At 40.2% G+C, this 20061-nt stretch overlaps 1 protein-coding gene and 1 long non-coding RNA gene across 5 annotated transcripts in view; one reads left to right on the forward strand and one right to left on the reverse strand.

Moving 5' to 3' along the window:
• Positions 1-20061, forward strand: part of LOC126921658 (uncharacterized) — a 570126-nt gene that overhangs the window by 177777 nt on the left and 372288 nt on the right. The window lies entirely within an intron of this gene.
• LOC126921690 (uncharacterized) overlaps positions 1-20061 on the reverse strand; it is a 123300-nt gene that overhangs the window by 78887 nt on the left and 24352 nt on the right. The window lies entirely within an intron of this gene.

Genomic DNA, 20061 nt, shown 5'->3' on the forward strand with positions numbered 1-20061 from the left:
TAGAAGCCGCAAGTGGTAAGGGACTCTACTATGGTCAGACATGTGTCACGCCCGACAAGACAGCTCTACTTACAACTTTTGAAGTATTATATCATAGCCGGTTATAAGCTTTTAAGTCACAAGACGAGTAAATGTACCATTTCTTGCGCTAATGATCAACATCTTTCTTCCTATTTTTATTCCATACAAGTACTTTATTATGTAGTGAAATTTTTGGCTACTAAAAGAAAGTTAATACTCTTCTACCTACAGCAGGGAAATTCTTCCGCTAACGCACAAAAGAGCTATTCCTCGGCGAAATATTAAAACGAATGACGCTATTGCTTTTAAGCAGGTGTATCGCCCGCATCAACTGTTATATTTCACCCACGTCTACGTCAATTTTAAATTCCCTCTCGCAAAGAACGCTGCAAGCGGGCATTGTCGAAAGTCCTGCTAGTAAAATTAAAGCTCGCGTCTAGATTCTCAAAACGGTGTTCCGTCTCGCCCTTGCGAGGCTGCTTTCCACTCTCTCCGCGGCCACGCGAAAAAAGGAAAGGTCAGAAAACAAATTCGCTGTCTCTGCCTTGGCGAAGCGAGGTCGAGGCCGAGACTGTTCGGAACGAGCAATTTAACCGGAAATGCTTGTTACGTACAGCCGCACTACAAAGATATCCGTTGAATGATATTATTTGTACACGCGACTCGGAGATACCGGGCACACGCCTGCAGTCAGCTCAAAGATAAGCGTTCCGCGTGGCGAAGACGCGAGGCCCGGCTCCTCGCGAGCCCTAATTAGTTTCCTCCTAACGAGCCTCGGGCCTGGATTGTATTCGTCATAGAGCGAAATTAACGAGGCCAATTTTACATTTAACTTCGTACGCCGAGAGAGTGGGACGCAACGGTGATTACGGGGTACCTTCTCTCCTTTCTCTCCTCTCCCTTTCCTCGTCGACACTCGTCCATCGAAGTTCCGCGTGTGCTGCCACGAGTTCGTACGTGCGGTGTAACTGTACCACACTTGTCGTTGCGCCCACGCAACGACGAACACCGGCAAACAGGATGGAGTAGAAACCAGCAACGAAGGGTCGGAGACGGGGACTGTGCGAGTTTACGTTCGTTTGCCTAATGTCTGCTGCACTGCCTTTGGATATGGCTACGGGGCTCCTTTCTCCGTGGCGTGCCTATTAATTAACTCCGAGACGTTAATTGCGCCGCGCGCACCAGGAACAAGTTTTCGTCGCGCACACGTGTATACGTAGGTACGTATGCGGCACACGCGGCGCGACAACTATCTGCGGATCTTCGGGGCGTCTGTTTCGCCTGTTCCGGACGTATCTGTGCGTTTAACCTAACTGTGGCGGAGCATGCTTTGGCATTTCTCTAACGAGGCAGAGACATCGGTCGAGCAAATTAAAAGGCGTTAATCGTGCGTCGGAAAATATACTTTTTCACTTTTGTTGTTGGTCGTCTTATGAAAGGGCTGAAGGTTTTCGGAGAAGAGTTTAGCAATGGCTACCGCAATAAACAGATTTTCATTGTAAATTCGAAATACAACTTGGTCGCGTTTTTTCTCACCTTGTTCAATCCTCCAACGAGCAAACAAAGAAACAATTGTCCTACAATAATTGGCATGGACAGCCAACGCTCAATTACGGGATCGTTATAACAAAAAGTCAAGCATGCCGCATTTAGTCTTCCCAACTAATCTAAAACTAATGTACTGAACCTTCAAGATCATCCGACAGACTTCGAAGTATCCACAGACTTCGAAGTGGATCAAACAAGGATCTTCGAACGCCTCGAATCCGGCTACGATTCCACGATCGGTGACGGAGCACGTCGCTCCACAGCCTAACAAAACCGGACGCCTCGAACTTAATTAAGCGCGACGAGCGTCTCGCTCGTCGATTGATTAATTCGCAGAAAAAGCTGCGCTTATTACTCGTGCAAGGGCGAAGCATATCGTGTCGCGAATCCGCGTTGACGAGCGTGAACGCGCGCGGCGCTGACTCGCCGACACGGAAACTCATGCCGGCCTGATCGATGTGCCTATCGTTCGAAATTACGTTAATTGGACGTTGTCGAGAGCAGCGGGACAGTTTTCTATGCTACGTGGAGCGTGCGGCTTTGTCGAGTCGCGACAGAGAAAAACGGACGATAGGGAAAACCGACGGGAAACGGAGAAAGATGGAAAGGATAGAGAGCGTTTCAGGGTAAACGGGAAGGAGAGGCATAGCGAGAAGCTGAAGCGACGCAGAAATAGCGACGAAGGGAAAGGGTGGAGTAAAATGTAACGGGGTAGAGTGCAAGGTGGAAAGAGACGGATGGAGAAAGGATGGAAGGGCTGGGGGTGGCGAGGGGGCGGGTTGGGAAAGCGCGCGCGGTCCCATTGGGTCGTAGTCAAGTGGTGCCCTTCGCTACGGTAACGCAGGCTCTCCATGTATCGATTCGTCTTTCAAACTTCGAATTTCAGCGCGCGCGCGCACCTCGCTGCTTCACACGCACGATACCTACGTGCGTGTATATGTACATGTGTGTGCGAGTGTATACACTACCGCTCATAAGTATCGGGACACTTTGATCGATTTGTCGTAAGAGGTACATGAATTGTAACTAAGTGTAGGAATTAATGGAAGATTTATGTGACGAGGAACGGTACTTGTTGCCTTTTTATGGGACTGGTAGACCGTGAATTTCGATATTTTGAATATTTTAATATTTTTAGATGGATATTTTAGTACGTCATAGTTGCAGACGTGATTTGCAAATGCAACTGTGGTGGGCGGTTAGGTATTATTGCTTGGATTAATTGCAGCGGTTCGTCAGTTTTGGGATTACAGGATACGAGATTGGAAAATTTCTCAAGCAACAAAAGAATTTCGCGAGGTTCGATGATTATGACAACTGCGTGTAGAAGATCAAATTTATCACATGCTATCGTACATATAATAAATAGACGCACACGCATATAAACAGAAATTAATTGCTACCGAATGTATATCTCGAAATCATTTGTACATGGTATTAAATAGGACGAGACGTTTAGGTATTCCCTTCGTGCTCTGGCTCAATTATGATTTCTCCCGATTCGCAAATTCGTTGAAAATGTTGTAATAAATGAAGTCCTGACCTAAATCTCGTAGAACGTAGTTAACTAGAACGCGTGAGGGTAGACTGGAAAGGCAAAAAAGGGAATCAGCTCCTTGTAGCATTAAAAGAAGAATTACAAAGAAATTTGAGTTGTGTGTATCATGGGAAGACAGTAGTGTACTATTAATTATTAAATTCTCTAATGTTTCTTACGAATTAACAACGAAATTAAACGAAACGTTCCTACTTCGTTCGAGACTTTTAAATAATACCGTAAGCAAGGAATATACAATGCAGTTTGACACTTTCAAGAAATTAGACAGTCCTATGACATAGCAACTATAGATTTATGTTTAATCTCTAAACATAATATTTTTGAACGCCTACTATAAAAGTAAGGACACTTGTTACGAATTTCTTCTTTGCCTTTCATTGACTCTGCACCTGCCCCTAGCTTTGAAACTTGAAACTACGGTATTTCTATCGAATGTTATGAAACACCCTATAGACACGCGTTTAACAAAGAGAAACGCACGTATGCACGCACGGACATGGACGCATTAATGCGTGCAACGTCCGTACGAGTAACGGGATTTCGAGCGATTCGAAAATCCGGACGCGCGACTATTTTATCGCAAGCTTCGATTTGAATTATGTGCCAGCAGTAATTGTATCTGCTGCTCTCGTTTCGGTCGTTTCGCCGATCGAGAGTCGTACTCTCGACCCGATATCCCTCGCATCGTCGATGGAATCGTATTCGACACCAAACTCGCGGATTTGCCCGGATAGCACTGATACGCCTGTTCGGTTCAGTTAGATGCTCTTAGTTTTTTCGGGATGAAAGTTGCGAATTTAATGGTATTCTCGAGTTCTCAAGGTAAAACCATTGGCTTTGTGATGTGAACAGGGAAATGGGAAGTGCGAGCGAGCAACGAGCGGTGGAAACAGATATTTTGTTATAGAGGATATTCGCATTAAACTTCGAGAAGAAATTATGTCAAATAATCATCCATTCAACCAAGATTTCTTTCTATTCGTTCCATTAACCGATTCTTTATACAATACGCGATTATTGAATTGGATAATTCGTTTGAATTTTCCTTTTGCGTTATGATGAATATAATAAACATTATCTTTTAATAATAGGTATATGAACCGATAACTGAATTATTACACTATGTAATCCTATCGATAAATATTGTAGTTTAATGTTAAAGAATATTAATCAGTCGAGTTCAATAATTGCAATCATGTACAAATTATATCTCGGTTAGGTGATTATTCCATGAAATTCTTTTTCAAGGTTTAATGTATATTTTGAGATTAAAGATCGTATCTTACTATACTTGTTTCTCTTTGGTGTTTGACGAACTACGCAGAAACTCTAATATATTCTTCAGCTATCTTATTTCTTACCTCAAAATCACCGTACTTTTCCACGCTTTCTAACCTTTCGACTGCTTACTTTAGGATCGCACGCAAGAATATTCCGATTTAACCACGTGGAATTCATCAAATGCTTTCTGAAACGTCAGTCGGTTATATTCAAAGTCATTACCTTCGAGCCAATTTAACTTCCTGCGTCATAAACCTGACCAAGCAAAGGAATCATTCGACAATTATTCCGCCAGTCGAACAACTATTTCATTCCACTGTGTTATTCCTCGATTATCAGTTCCGAAATTATTTTAAATATTAAACAATAATTACAAAAGAATCTGGCATCTCATCGAGAAGAAAGACCTCGATATAGAGTTTCGCTTACCAAAAATGGAACTGTTTAATATCATTTTATCCTGTATTATTCTTTCATCGTCGATTCCACAATTATATCAAATATTAGACATTGAACGCTGGCACAAATATTATAAAAAATTCCACGTTGAGAGGAAAAACCTCAAAATAGAGTTTTTATTGAATCGCATATCGCAGCATGAAGGATTTCCCATTATGGAATCGTAGCTAACGAACAAGCTACTGGAAAAAAGGTAGTGGCTTGTTTTTTGGAAAGTGATCATATTACAGTGCAGAGTACTCATATATCGATTCGTTTTTTCAAACTTTCAACTGGAAAACGCATGCGCCTCTCGTCGTGATCCCCGCGTGTACGGGTACATACGTGAAGAACTTGCACCACTAGTGCATTATCAACGAACAAAGCATTAAGCGAAAAGAAGAATTCTCGGTAAATTAGCAATGGTCATGGATGAATGTAACTAGCGATACACGAGATCGCGAGCAACAAAAATGTTTCGATAACACGTGCACCGATCGAGTACTAATGCTATTTAGTACGGCGAAGAGCCTGTTAAGTGGCTTTGATAACAAATCGCTGTTTCTATTGAAACTTGATATATTATTCGCTGTTGATCAATTGGCAAGAACACTTTGATATTTAAGTTACAATGTCATAATATATCTATCGATGGTTAAAAGCTGCTGCTTATCGATAGTTAAAAGTGTTTACGTAGCCAGCCTTAAAAGATCGAAATATTCAGAAAATGTATAGATTGTACACAATGGGTCGCGATTTTTACCTCTATGGTTATTGAATAAAAATTAAGAAACGATGTTCGATGTACCGTTTAACGTAGGATATTTAATAATAAGAGGTAATTTATAAATACGAACATAGAGGTTCTCGAGATTCGAAACGCAAACCATTATTCACCATTAAGTCAGTTAAATTTAACAGAAAAACAGGGATGCACAATGTGTCTCGAATTAATTAAGAGGATTATTTAAGCAAACCACTCTTGGTTTCGCGTCATTTATCTTGCCCCGGTGAATTCCAAGTGGTTTCACTGTAATTTTAAGTAACTCACGATTAGTTTCGGCATAAATCAACGGGGATCCGATGTATTTCGAGTACGTGTTTTGAAGCCAGTTGCCAGCACCTTGATTCAGCACGAAAATATTTGGTAATGTACATGCCTAACATAGACGCGATGTCTGAATGTTGGAAGAGATGACGGCGACATCGGCTGGTGAAATCGTGGCCATTGTTTCCCGAGCCAAGTGTCTCATTTACCATCGAGATACAGTTTGTGGTTTGCTTTGTATAGTTTCTAGTTTCGTCGTTTCCTAGAGGCTGGTTGTTCGCGTTCCTTTAATAGGATCCGCTTCGCGTGAATCGCGTTCACGAATCGGCAATTAAAATCATAATTAGAAACTGTTGCAATATCTCTCGTTAGCTTTGTCCCTGATATTTAATAGATTATGTGGACTCTCTTCTGTAATAATTTATCAATTCATAGAATCAGTAAATTGCCATGTTACAACATGGCAATTTACTTTTTTCCTAATCTTGCAATGTGGTCTTAACATTGAAATGGATACATCAATGATCGTTTCGTCGGCTGGGTTGATTACTATTACAATAATTTCACTTTTGTATTTAATATTCTGTATCAATTATTTATCGTATCAAAAGTCTGACCATATTTCACTTCCGGTCTAATCGATTGGAAAGAAAATGTCGAAACCTTAAAAGCTACCGTACTATACGATCAAGTATCGAATTTGGAGCGCATCCACCTAATCCAAAACTGATCGAGAAAGGGTAAAATCCATGGCAAACAAAATTCGAGAATATTTTTGCCGGACGTCATTTAACCCCTTCTCCTGTTCGCCAGTGATAATCACACGTATTGTGAACACTGGCCTAGGGAGCGCGGCCATTTATTTGACCGTGCGCGTCGCTACACTCGCCATTATCCTTTTACAATGTGTTTGCAGCCTAACGGGATTGAAGTGGTTGGAAAATTCGGACCAGCCCCTGTCCGTTCGTTCCTGCCTCGTCATGCGAATTTTATCGGGGGCGCAATTTCGTCCGCTTTGATTATACTTCAAAAGCAATTGTATCGGTCCGCGTGCACGCGAAGCTTTTGCCAATCACCGCTACGACTTGTTGCTTGAAAAGGCGCGAAATTACAATGTATCAATTTGATGCGCGTCGACGTATTAATTTTACGAATAAATTTCAAAGAACCATCGCCCAAACCCTCGCCGTCGGTTACACGTTGCCTCGCTTTGTGCAAATTTACGCCGTCAGCGAATTTTCCGGCTGCAAACTTCGTTGCGCCTCTTTGTTTTCGTTTTCCTTACGCTCTGCCCGTGATATTTTTTAAATAATCACCTGCGGAAAATTCAGGTCTCAGGCATACGCATACGTCGCTGCTATCGTTATCGAGTAACGCGGCATCGTTAATTAACGCTGCGGAATAATGTTGCGAGGGTGATTATAACTGCCTGGGATTAATGTACAATTATATTCTAATTTATTGTGGTAATTCGGTGGGTTCCGTGGATCACTTCTGCGTTTCGATGGTTTATTTGAGAAATTAAATATCACGGGACGGAGGGAGGAGGGACGGGTAATTAGGTTGCACAGCGTATAACAAGCGAGAATTTCATAGAATATACTGCAATCGTAATGCGAACTTTAATAAATTAAATTATCTTCGAACTAGTCTCGTCGTTCAAATATTTAAAAAGTCCATTAAATTTGCTCGATTCCAGCATTTTGGTACCTCTATTTATCTCCAGATACGAAAATTTCAAAGGTACATACGCGGTATCTATATAATTATTCGAAATTATTCCAACACTTGCTGATTTACGACAAAATGTCTATTGATTATAAGATTATGAATAGAAATCGAACTAAAACGATATTATTCCTCGTAATTGCCATAAGTTTCTATAATCGGTAACGGTAAAAGTGATATTACAAAGTGTAAAAGCTTGTAGAATTATTTTTTACGCGACAAACTATCTATCTTCAAATTCTTTAATCCTGCAAAATTAATAGAAAAACGTTTGACGTTGTAGCTTAAAAAATGATTCTTATAAATAGTAAAATATATTCTTGTTATATCGTGCAATAAATATTTGAAATGTATGGTCTTCCGAAGCGAAAGGCAGCGATTGTTTCTAATTATTGATTCAGCAAGTTGAACGCTATGGTTAAACTATTCGAACAAAAGAAAGCAACAGAAAGGCAATATTTTCATTCTTTCCACTCTATTTCCCACTTGTCGACAGAGAATTCAAAAACAAGCCGTAAACTGGCCAAACAACACGATACGCGAACACGGCTCTCGTGCTTTCAGCTTTAGCTCGATGTTTTCCGCGTTAAAAGAAGCTTGCGTCGAAAGCACCGTGATAGGTAGCCATTTCGGTGAACGTAGCTCGCTATCAGGAACGAAAACGGTCCATCAAAATATCGTTGCGATTTCATCCATTCTGATAAACGTCCAGCTTTTCCATTGTTTCTCTTCGTCGTTCTTCCTTATCAATTCATCGTTTCTCTTCGTCGTCCACGTAGAAGAGTCGAGTATACGAGGATGTAGTGGCGTCGTTTACCCCGTGCAACTATTATATTGACCTTCTGTTCACGCAAACAGACCGATAGCCAGAATACGGTTTCACGTGGTTCGGATCGACAAACAGAACGTTCTCGGTGCGATATAGGTAAGTGCGGACTTTAGCCAATTTCATCCCGAATTGCACCTCTGCCCCGTAGCAACTATCCCTTAAATTCACCGGAATCACCTGACACCGGACGTGGATTTCTAAATGGTTCCCAGTCTACGTACGTTGTTCCATCGTTGTTCAAGCGCCTAGTTCATAGTGGAATTAATACGGGGATGAAGAGCCAGGTTCTGGTTGTGTGATGTTTGTGGAGAGAATTTGGGACTCTGGCTATAGCGTCCTTAAGATTAGATAGAGGTTTAGAGGAAATGGCTCGAACGGCTCTTGATATGGATTATTTGACTTTCTATTTTGCACAGTAGCTTTTTATTCGAAAGCTTTAGATGTGTGTAATGTTTGTGGAGAGAATTCAAGATTCTGGATATAGTGTTCTTAACACTTGCAGAATCGAATTTTTCTCTCGACGTTTTATCGATCATTGTGAAAAAGACTTTGGATGGTTATCGACTAATTATTATTATTGACGATAGAAACACGTTTCTTGTAAACGTAACATAGTCGATCTTTTTTACGCGCATTGAAAATGGTAAAATATTTCTGGAATATCGAGGAAAATATTTCCTTTTATATTTTCCTGCTCTCTGTTCCTTTCACTTTTGTATTCGCAAGAAAATTTGAATCGCAAACTTTCGCAGCTTTTTGGAATTCTCTCTTAGTCTTGTGTTCTATTTGGTTTAACGGTGGACGCAATTATATTTGTTCTACGCAATTTCTCAGAAAAAACTTTCCAGTTAGATTAAGTGGATGATGTTCAATTTGCATGAAAAAAAGGTGACTCGCTTTAAATTCCCGATGAAATACTTCTGGTTCAGCGGAAACTTTATCTTAGCCCATCGCCTTAGGTTTGTTCAACTTATTAAAGAACTTCGACGAAACGAATTAGACGCGAGCGCAATTAGATTCATCGATCGTGCAACTTTCTGTCTTATTCCTTTTTCCTCTTTGTGAAACGTTTCGCAGTAACGTTCGTATTAACATGTATAAAAGTTCGTGTCGACGTTTCGTGAAAATGTCTCTTCGAATGAGAACGAAGACTCAAAGGATAATTTTACCAGTCTGAAATCGAATTAAAATGTAGATGCAAGAAACAACGAATATTCTTTAAAAAAACTAAATTTCAGTTAAAATATTTTACGTTCAATACATTCGTTACTTGCAGCATAGGTAACGTAAATGACGTTCACAGAAAAATGTATCGCCTCATCAAAATTTTGTGGCTCCTATTAATCTACGTTCCACGTGTAGATCAACTTCGATCGTTCGCCACAAAAGTACACGCCTACTTGAACTCGTACATACAGCGAATGACTGAGCCTAGCGAAGCAACGATAATCGCGCTACTTAAAATCCATTTCAACAGTTCCAATTTCAGTGCAAATACTTAAACGCCTCTTTCGCCTACCACCCCCGTCCACAAAGTCACGAGTTTCTAGATCGTCCTAGAATTTATCCCACGAACGTCAGAACCACTCGCTCGATCGTCGGCAGAAATGCATCCAAAACTACTTACGATCGACACAATGGCGACGAAAGCTGCGACGCGATAATCGCATCTACGGCATTAGCACGGCAGACACCAACGTCTCGATACCGCAAACGTGCGTCTCTTTTAGCAGATATCATCAGCCATTCCCCTTTATTCCCTGTTGGATTCTCTTCCTGCCATTAGCCTCCTGCCTGGCCAAGTAAAACTCGGCTGCCACGGCCGGAATATCTCGCTGGAACAGACAGCTAGCCTGAAGTTGACTGTTGTCCCGGACCTAGTCTGGGAGAGTCTTGGCATAAATTAATCGACCGATGATAAATGCGAGATGCCACGAATCGAGCAGCCAGCCACGCGAGCGCGAGACGAAGAGAGATAGAGAGAAAGAGAGGAAGTGGCAGGGAAAGGCAAAAAGAGATTGTCATGAGAGATGGATGTCTCTGGTCGGTGATCGCGTTGCATTCGCTGAACTTGGACCATTCAGAAAGTTCTTTCCCCTTTGCATTCGAACAGCCAATCTGCGCAGGGTTGTTAACGATACGATGACTTTGGCGGATCCACCCTTTACACGAGATTTTCGTAGTCATCGACGGTGGATGGCTCGAAACGGCGCATAGGGGAGAGTGCAGGTTTTATAGGGGAAGAATCGTTGCTTCGATAGGCAAGTTTGTCTTCGTTTTTTTTTTTCTTCTCTGGAATTTCGTGATTTATTGGCTGGAATTGGACCCTTTGTGCGAGCGATTGGTTGAAAGTTTCGGATCCATGGCCGTCAGGCTAGTTCATAAATCTTTTCCGGTGGAAGGTACACGTGTATGACTTTGATACTATATTCCATGAAGCGTATCTTTGGAAATTTATGTCTATCGCCCGATGAAATCTATTCGCGTGTTTTATTGACGAAACAAGTGTCAATTTCAGCGTACAAGTTTACTTTACCGTACTACTTTTTGTCAGCGAATATTTTTTTATCACAGGTTCGCAAAAATAGAGCTTCAAAACAATACTTTACTTTGGATATTTTATGCATTTTGCACATTCGAATGTCCCATGAATCCAGTCTAATTATCCTACAATGCCAAAATTGTTTGCTTATCTTTATTCCAGTTGGAACATTCCTTCTTCTGTTCGCATCGCGTTTACCTCGACAAACAAAAGCTGGCCACGATTCCCAAATAGCTACCTGAAACTCAGACAGTCGATGTTGCACAGACGTTCGAGGAAAGCGTGGAGAACTGCTGGTCGAAGTACTTTCGAACGTTTCTAGTCGCTTGCGCGAGAGAATTCAAGAGCGTGTTTCTATTTATTGCGCGTTTATTTACGACGATTCTTCCGTTACCTTACCAAAGGCTTGTTTAGTGGGTCCATTGTCTCTAATGCATTGTCTGGCATCATTTCTTGGAAAGTATTACGAGATTAACGCGAAAAGCGGCAGCAGAAGATTGGTGTTCGAAGCGGTGCACGATTGGCGTACCGAAACGTCGCACCGCTAGCACGTCTTGATTTATTTCGAGTTTCGTTCCAACAGATAAATCTGCGAACGTTACTTCATAAAGAATTCAAACAATCATTTCTCGTTCGATTTATTAAGTCGACCCATTGTCGCCACTAGAATCGATTCTCTGGTGTTTGTATGCCAAAATCCTTGGCACGAGTTTCGAAGGTAGTTGACGTTATTCCGAACGATGTTTAAATTGATGGTAGTTGCTTTTAACGTTAAGTATGATTTTGAAGAATATACAACAATGTACATTACTGGCTGAAGACGTAATAAATTTAGCGTAATAATTTCCTTTGCAAATCTTCCATGTATTAGGTCGTCCGAAAAGTTTCTTTCGTTTTATAAGGAAATAATGGATGCGCAACATTTTTCGTTTTATATCATTTTATCGAATTACGTATGATCCATTTTGTTTTATCAAGATAAAAATCACAGCGTTTGACAGATTAGGTTTCATGTTTGTATAAAGATGCGTTGTTGTAAAAGTGTCTGTAAAAGAAAGAAACTTTTCGGACAACCTAATATGTAACTGTTAAACGCAGGATCTTTCTGCATATAATAAAATAATGTGAAATTAGTATAATAAAAGATGTAAACACATCAAACAGTGGAATAGTTCTCGCTATTAAGATACTTTAATGTAATAACAAATATTCTAAATAAAACAAAAAGCAATAGCTATGTATAACATTAAAATATTTCTACCCTAAGCATTCTGAAGAAAGAAATTGAAAGACAGCATAGCTGATATTTCATAGCGATATTTTCAGTATTACGAAAATACGTTCGAAAACACCGTGCAACAAGTATTGTGTGTCTGCTATAGTAGAAAATATAAGAATGCTGCCAAATGGTTCATTTAAGAGTTAAATAACAATTTCCATGATGACTAATAGCTGTTACGTAATTTATCTTTTGCCATAAACGTTCGAGAAAAAATTCAATACCCGCTAAGTAATATCGTAGAATAAATACCGAGAAGATTGATCTATCGATAATCGATACTTTAAAATTGTTATAATTTGCTCTACATCGCTCTACGTGGTGTTTTGGCAGAAGTACAGTAATTTTATAATATTTTATGGCACTAAGCTAATTACGTTACGTCGATGAAATATTCTTGACGAATGCTTAAAACGTTCAATCAGAAGAATTTCATTCGAACTCTCGAAATTATGCAACTTTATTCGACCCATTTTCCTTTAGGTATAATATTGACGTAAGTCAAGGTGGTAACTTCGAGTGACTCATTCTGTGTAAGTGAAAAGTTCGAGAATAATTTAGAACTTTTCTGAAGAAATTTACGTGTGTGTATAATTACGTGTGATCGTAGTTGCTTAAAATTTGTCAAGGACCTGTTAATATCTTCGTACTGCGGTAGAACGTTCAAGTATCCCTAATTACACATTGACTATACATGGAACAAATTTTATGAAAAAACCGAAATGTTTACAGCGTCAATGTTATTTGTGATTATCCCAAGAATCATTTGTGTCATCTATCGTACCTTCTATCCTATCCATCCTTGCTACAACGATGAATGGAAAAAATGTATTAAGACGTTTCTTAAAACTTCTCACTACGAGAAAGTTTCTATAGTTCTTTATAGTTCTGAACTAAAAATAGCAAAAGCCGATCAACTAACAGCAAAATCACAAAACAAATTAGTCCCGATACACGTACCGACAAACGGATACGAAACCGTCTGAAAACAAAATCTCCTTCTTCTACAAAATAGAAGAGAAATATACGACAATATCAGCAGTTCCGTGGAACATTAAAATTGCCAAAGAAGCGTTCGGCAAGAAGAGGAAGAACTCGGAAATGGTGGAGCGGGTCCTTTCCGTGCTCTCGCGCTTTGTCCGTCGACGGAACGAGCGATCGGTTCTCGCTCTGATTTTCTTCTCGTTTCGCTTTTTCCAGCGCAACGATTTCCTGCCTCTGACACGGCCGGACTTTTAATTTTAATCATCGACCGGGGAATTATAAAAGTTGCTCCCGCTCGAGGACGCTTTCAATTAAGGATTTCCGTTCCTCTCGGGACGATCGGCCTCGTTCGAAGAAGAGAGGGCGGAAAAAAGAACGAGAGAAAGAGAAAGAGGGTGGACGATACGCTCGAGAAGCAAGCTCTTCCTTCTGTCCTTTTTCTCTCGTCTCTCTGGGCTTGTTCTTCTTTCCTGTATCCCGCGGGAAGGCAAACGACGCTGGAACGACATGCGAGGATTTTTCTAATTAATTTCACGGAGACGGATCACCGTTCCTTCACTGTGGCAAACGTTGCTTCGTTCGGCGAATGTTACCGTCGTCAAAGAGAAATCGACGGATAGCGGAATATGCATCGTTGATGAAATTAATGAATCTTCGATATTCGGAAGTTTGCGTTTGAGCAAAACGAGTAATAAAGCTGAGTTTGTACATAAAAGTATAAAGGTGATATAAGGAAAATTTATATGAACACGTAGCAGTTATTTGTTAAATGGGTCTACATTAATTGGGTTCGTAGGCGTGACATTTTCTGTCCAACTTTTAGAATGTTTGAAACTATATTTTGTACGTTTTATTTTATTAAATGACTTGAGTAATTGCTTTGGGACGTAGACGTATTTGAAGATAAATCGATGGATGTATTTCGATTAACCAAGTGACTGCTGTTTAACACAGAGTAACACAAAGTCAAATGCAAAACATTCGCTTCATTAAAGTCCTGTTTAAATTGCCTTAAATACAACTAGAATTATGCGTATCTCTCATAATACTTTTTACAAGCCACTGATCGTAATAGAAGTTATTATTGCAATATATTCTCTTGGCAAGAATAGAAATAAACAGTTTTGCTGTTAATCGCAATTCGATTCGCTAATCTTATACGTCGAGTTACAGCGTCTTAAACAAATTTGTAACATTATGTACGAACGTGTGCGTGAGGATGAAGGAAGGAAGAACGCAGAAGAGGGAAAGAAAGTGGATAGAAGTAAAAGTATAAAGTTCTAGTCAGACACGTTTCACGCTCGATACGTTCGACCTCGGGGCAAACTCACTCGACTCGCTTGAAATCGTTTCGAGAGCGAGCGCCAACTCGCCTCAACTCGCTCTAATTCGCTCGAACTTGTTCGCGCTTAAACTCCAGGCTTGTTGGAAATCGCGCGAGCGCGTTCGAACCAGCCACGCAAACCGCTCCAATTTGTGCTCTCAAATGACGTCGATTTATTTCTATTCCCTTCGAGTTTGCGCTCTAAGCGCGCGTTCGCAGTCGCGAATCGAGGACACACGTTTTTCAGGCCAGTCATAAACATCGAATTTTATAGGCGTTTGAGATACACGCGGCACCCTCGTCACGTTAATGTCTACTGAAAAGGTACATTTCAATAAGCATTGTTAACCTTCGCTGTAACTACACGAAACGACTTTCCGTTTGACCCTGTCGGTGTGAGAATTCTGTCATCCTATGTTTGCAAGTTATTTTAAGGCTCTTCCCTTCTGCGATCTTTCATATTTTTACGATGGTTATCGTTCAAGTTTTAATTAAATAACACGTTATCGTATTCCTTTTGGTCTTTGGATAAGTTTTTTAACTTTTTATACAGCCGTTTCAAGTTATACGCTCATGAACCTTCTTTTTAAAATCCTCGTTTCATTTATTTATTACTATACTCTTGTACGATTTTATCGGTACCAAAAATTATATCGTCGTTACAAGAACGTCGGAAGAAAATGAACTTCCACGATCAATGACGGATCGAAGAAAATTGATCGGCTAAAAATCCTCTTCGTCGTAACCATCTCGAGTATTCCAGCATCTTAAAAATCATTTTACACTTCGTTCAACTTTTATCGCAATAATAAATTCTCGCTCGGTCGTCCAAGTTCACCCTGACGATTCGTCGTGTCATTTTTCGAAGCAGCATATGCACGAAACGATACAGCCACTGAACGGATGTTTCATGCGGATTCACACTGATGCACGAGCTATTAAGCCAGCTCGCGCATCTTTTCGTAGACCGAACGCTTGCACTGGCCAAGATATTATTCTTCCCGAAAGACTTATGCGAAACAGCTGCGCCAGCTCCTTACCTTCTCTCTTTCTCTTTCTTCTGTTTCCCGCGGTTGAAACTACAATTACGTTCGGTCGATCTTTACACAGCGTCGGTTCACTGCCGATGAAACAGCGACCAACTTCTTCTATAACTATATATAACGATTATTTGATCGTTACGGTGCTTTATTGCGGCTGGCTAACGACACCCCGGATAAATCACCAATGACGAACAAAGAAGCTTCTACAGGTTCCGATAGAATTGGGTCGTACTCTTTAAACTTTCTCGCGAATGTATCGAAGGATCATGCGGCGCTAATATGCCTGTGAATCCACTTCTACGTTGATTTTATTACGAGACTTTTAGAATCTATGAGTAATGCAAGTTGTCTGACGAACTGCGATCCTGCAAGCTGCGAGATTTTATGATACTTTAATGACAGAATTATTGCTTGTACAATACACATTTGTGATGAATAATAGGTCGATGATGGTATTACAACGTGAGGTCGGACTGAAATTTTTCATAAAACTGAAAAGTTACATCAGTCAGCTCCATAGTTTCAAAACAGAAGGAAGTGTTAATATTACAAACGTTATTTTTCGAAATTTACGATTCCTTATTTCATCTTCCTGCTATAAACAAACTTATGAAGGTTTATTTTTTAAGAAATCTGACTTCTTATACGCTCAATCCACGGAAAGAATAAGTAATCTTAGGAGATGAATTTTTCTTTTTTTTTTTTTTTTTTTATCAATGATTCATACTTTGCCAGTAGCGGGTACAAATTCCATTTTTGTATTACTTTGCTTTCTTTAACGAATTTAGACAAATTATACATTTTATCGTCCTCCATATATTTAGGAAATTTCATGCTGAAAGTGCGATTCTCTGTTTACTTCACGCTGCCACGAAGATTTATCTATTGTACGTGTACAAGACGTATGAATAATAAACCGAAGTTGACGTTCGGAAAATGTTTGCCTAATTTCGTAAGGGAGCAACAGGTAAGGCATTCAACAGCAAGAAACAAAGCAAGGGCCTCGAATCGCTAGATCGATAAGAGCTTCGAACGATTGACGTTTGCATAGCGGCACGTACAAAAGGAGCAAGGAAAAATGGCGGAGCTTTGTTTCGTTGTGCTCAAGGGAAAGATAAGAGCCCTCGGTGGCTAAAGTAGCTCGACTACCAACTTTCGTGTTTTGCCTACGGATTTGCCGATTTCTCATGTCGATTTACCCAAACGAGAAATAAATATTTCCGAACTCGTAATCCCCTTCATTGTTCTGAAAAGAAAGGAGAGAATCTTGAAAAGTTTATCCGAAGAGGAAAGAAGAGAAAATAAATACCAACGAAGTGGATTTTCCTTTGATCTTGCATTGAGAGTACATTCTACTATTTTCCAGGGGCGGATTTATCTTGACGTTAATGACACGGTAAACGTCGGGCCCCGGAAACCTATGGGGGCTTCAAAAGTGTTTGCGAAAAAGAAGAAACGATTATCAGAATTACATAAAATACATTTTTTAGTACGCAATAACTAGAATACAAATTTTAACTTGGTTAAAACAATGTTCGCCGAATCAACAAATATTATCGTTCGAATATTCGCGACGCCTATCGAGCGCTCGAGTCCTGAAATATTCTCGCGTTCTCTATCAGACAATCTACTGGGTTGGCAACTAAGTGATTGCGGATTTTGTCATTACCACCTAATGTCAAAATCCGCAATCACTTAGTTGCCAACCCAGTAGGATGCGCAAGAAACAATCGACTCCAACTCGCTTGCTCGATACTCGATAGGAATTTTGGAGACAGTTTTGGACTGGCCATCGCATCGTGCGTATTCTAATTACTAGACACGAGGTTGATATTCACCGTCTAAGTGAATATCGTATTTTGACAGATAAGTTAAAGGATCTGTCAATGTAAATATTAATTTCCTATTGATTAAGCATCGTTTTGATCAGGCTACGCTTTTTCAAATCTGTTTTAGCTCGGGAACTCGAAAACGATTATTACAATAGTTGCAGGCCCGCAAAGGATTAAATTCGCAACTGCTGTTCGGCTAACTTTGTTCTTGAATCGAAGATGCGCGGTCAGATGACAAAGCGTCCGTCCAAGGCGACGAATTAGCTTGGAGAGCGGCAAATTAAACGTCAACGCGATTATTTGCAAATACAAACGGGCCAGCGCTGAATTTCGACGGTGGCCGCATTCTCTTTGTGCAACCGGATATCCAAGCTCGCGTTAATCTGGCGCTTCTACGTTGAGCAGACGCGTCTTACCGAAATCCCACCGCCTCGTGTTCCGGAGTTTGCATAATTCCGCGACAAATCGCACCGTGCCGTCTTTGCAAGGGAAATTTTCTACACACTAGTGTACAAGCTTCGTGTTGTCAAAAGGAAAATCGTTTTGATTATTCACAGACTGGTTGATGTGTTATAAATGTTCTAACAGTGTTCGTTTAATCGTTAATTAGTTTTGATAAAGTTAAATAGCGAGCGTTCGTATCCGGTATACTCTCGTTGGCTAGAGCTAAAAATATTCTTTTCAAAGTAGATAACTTCGCCAGTCGAGATATAATAATATTTCACAAAACGTGCTACAACATTATCAATTACAAGAATGTTGCAAATTTCCAAAATATATAGTAACAAAAATAAAAGCTATTTCTAATATCGTATTTTATAGCAACTTTAATACTTTCTCTGCCGGCATGCCTACCAGTATAGTATATATATTAGTATGTTATATAAAATATTAAATTCTTCAAAATGTCCTTTCAATCTCATTGAAATATTCACCCATTGCCAAACTTTTTTTTCTAAAATTATAACCCTAACAATCAACGAACAAGCTTTCATAAAGCAATCAACTGCAGGACTAAGACGGAGCGGCGCAACCACGCGAGAACGCAACGTATGTGTAGTACATAGGTTCAACTGGCAATACTGCAGTGCAAATAAATCAATTTTCATCGGCTAATTGAGGAATTTCATCGATGTCTCGAAATACGCTCTTCGAACTAATCAAGCGGCATGAACGAGCGCATCAATCGGGTGACTAGAAAGTCGTGGCGCTGGTTTTCAAGGCGAGCCGCGCGTATAAATACGTCTATAGGTATGTATTTATGTTCGTGGAACGCTTGCACGCTCTTAGGGCGAGCCCGGAAACGACCAAGTTCCGCGCGAGAACTTTGCAAATTTGTTAAATTGCCAATTTACCTTCGCAACTAGCGGCCACCCTTCAGCCTCGTCGCCTCCATTCCAGCGTTCCACCTCCGTTCTGCCCTCCGATCCCCCTGTCCCAGCCTGTTTCTTTTCTGCTTTGTCTCTTGTTAGCGAACCAACCAACTTTTTAATTTTCATTTCCGTCCAATTAGCCGCGGGAATTAACTAGGAATTCTTCGAGACACGCGCCACGTCCTTTTTAAAACGTCTACGGCCCAGCTGCGTCGCGATCGCTCTATTAATTCGGAAGGATCCTTTGGATGAAACGTAACTGTACCTGTTGCGAATGAGCGTAACAGTATGAAGTACGCATTTGCTTCGTTTTGCCCGAGGCTAAATCGGCGTAGATACAGTAAACCGTAATTTCTTCATATTCTAGCGCCTAGCGATGAAAACGTGTCGCGTACGTGTTTCAAAGCTGACACCTGTGTTGTAGCATATGAATGTTATATGTTGTTGAGGTATATATAATTATTTTCGGTACTTTGCATGATACAAAATACCTATTGCGAAAGTTATTTCGTAAATTTATAAATCTTTTTATCACACACACACGAGATAACAAAATTGTACTATTCCGCGGTGCAGTCCACTTGTCATATTAGCTTTATGTAATTTCTAACAAAGGAAACAGATTCATTTTTAATTAAAGATGGAAATTCGGAATTGCTGACCGTGATATATATGCTTGATTTTCATAAATCAGTAAAGTGGCTCGTTTAGTACAAATTTAAAATGATAAAAGATTTTGACATGAATTTTGAAACTCGACAGTGCGCGAATTTTATTTAGAAAGGCAACATCGAACAGCAACTGTGCGCACGGAAATCTTTAAATGGATATATATATATATTTTTTAATTACACGCATCTTAATCCCACTAATTTCATGGTCGTGACTCGCATGATCGACCTTAAGCTGTAAAAAAACATGCACGCGTATATTCCGCATGACCCAGTTTTATTTGAGTTACAATTTCCTGTATTTTCATTACTCTCAAGTCGACCGTGCTCTCGTCTCTTTCGGTTGCGTTAAAAAAATTCCTGGAATTATCCACTGCGAACAGAATTACCATCTTCCTCGTAAAAAATTTGTTAGGTATAACGAATCGTAATTTGCAGTAGAACAATACGAGACAATTGACATAGAAAATCCAAATGAAAATGTTAGCCGTCGCTCTTCTTTTCACATCTCTGTTAAATTTCCATTATTTGTTGCGTATATCGTTCACTTGCGGCAAACTCT

The sequence above is a fragment of the Bombus affinis genome, chromosome 11 (genome assembly GCF_024516045.1).
Source record: "Bombus affinis isolate iyBomAffi1 chromosome 11, iyBomAffi1.2, whole genome shotgun sequence".
Taxonomy (NCBI): Eukaryota; Metazoa; Arthropoda; class Insecta; order Hymenoptera; family Apidae; genus Bombus; species Bombus affinis.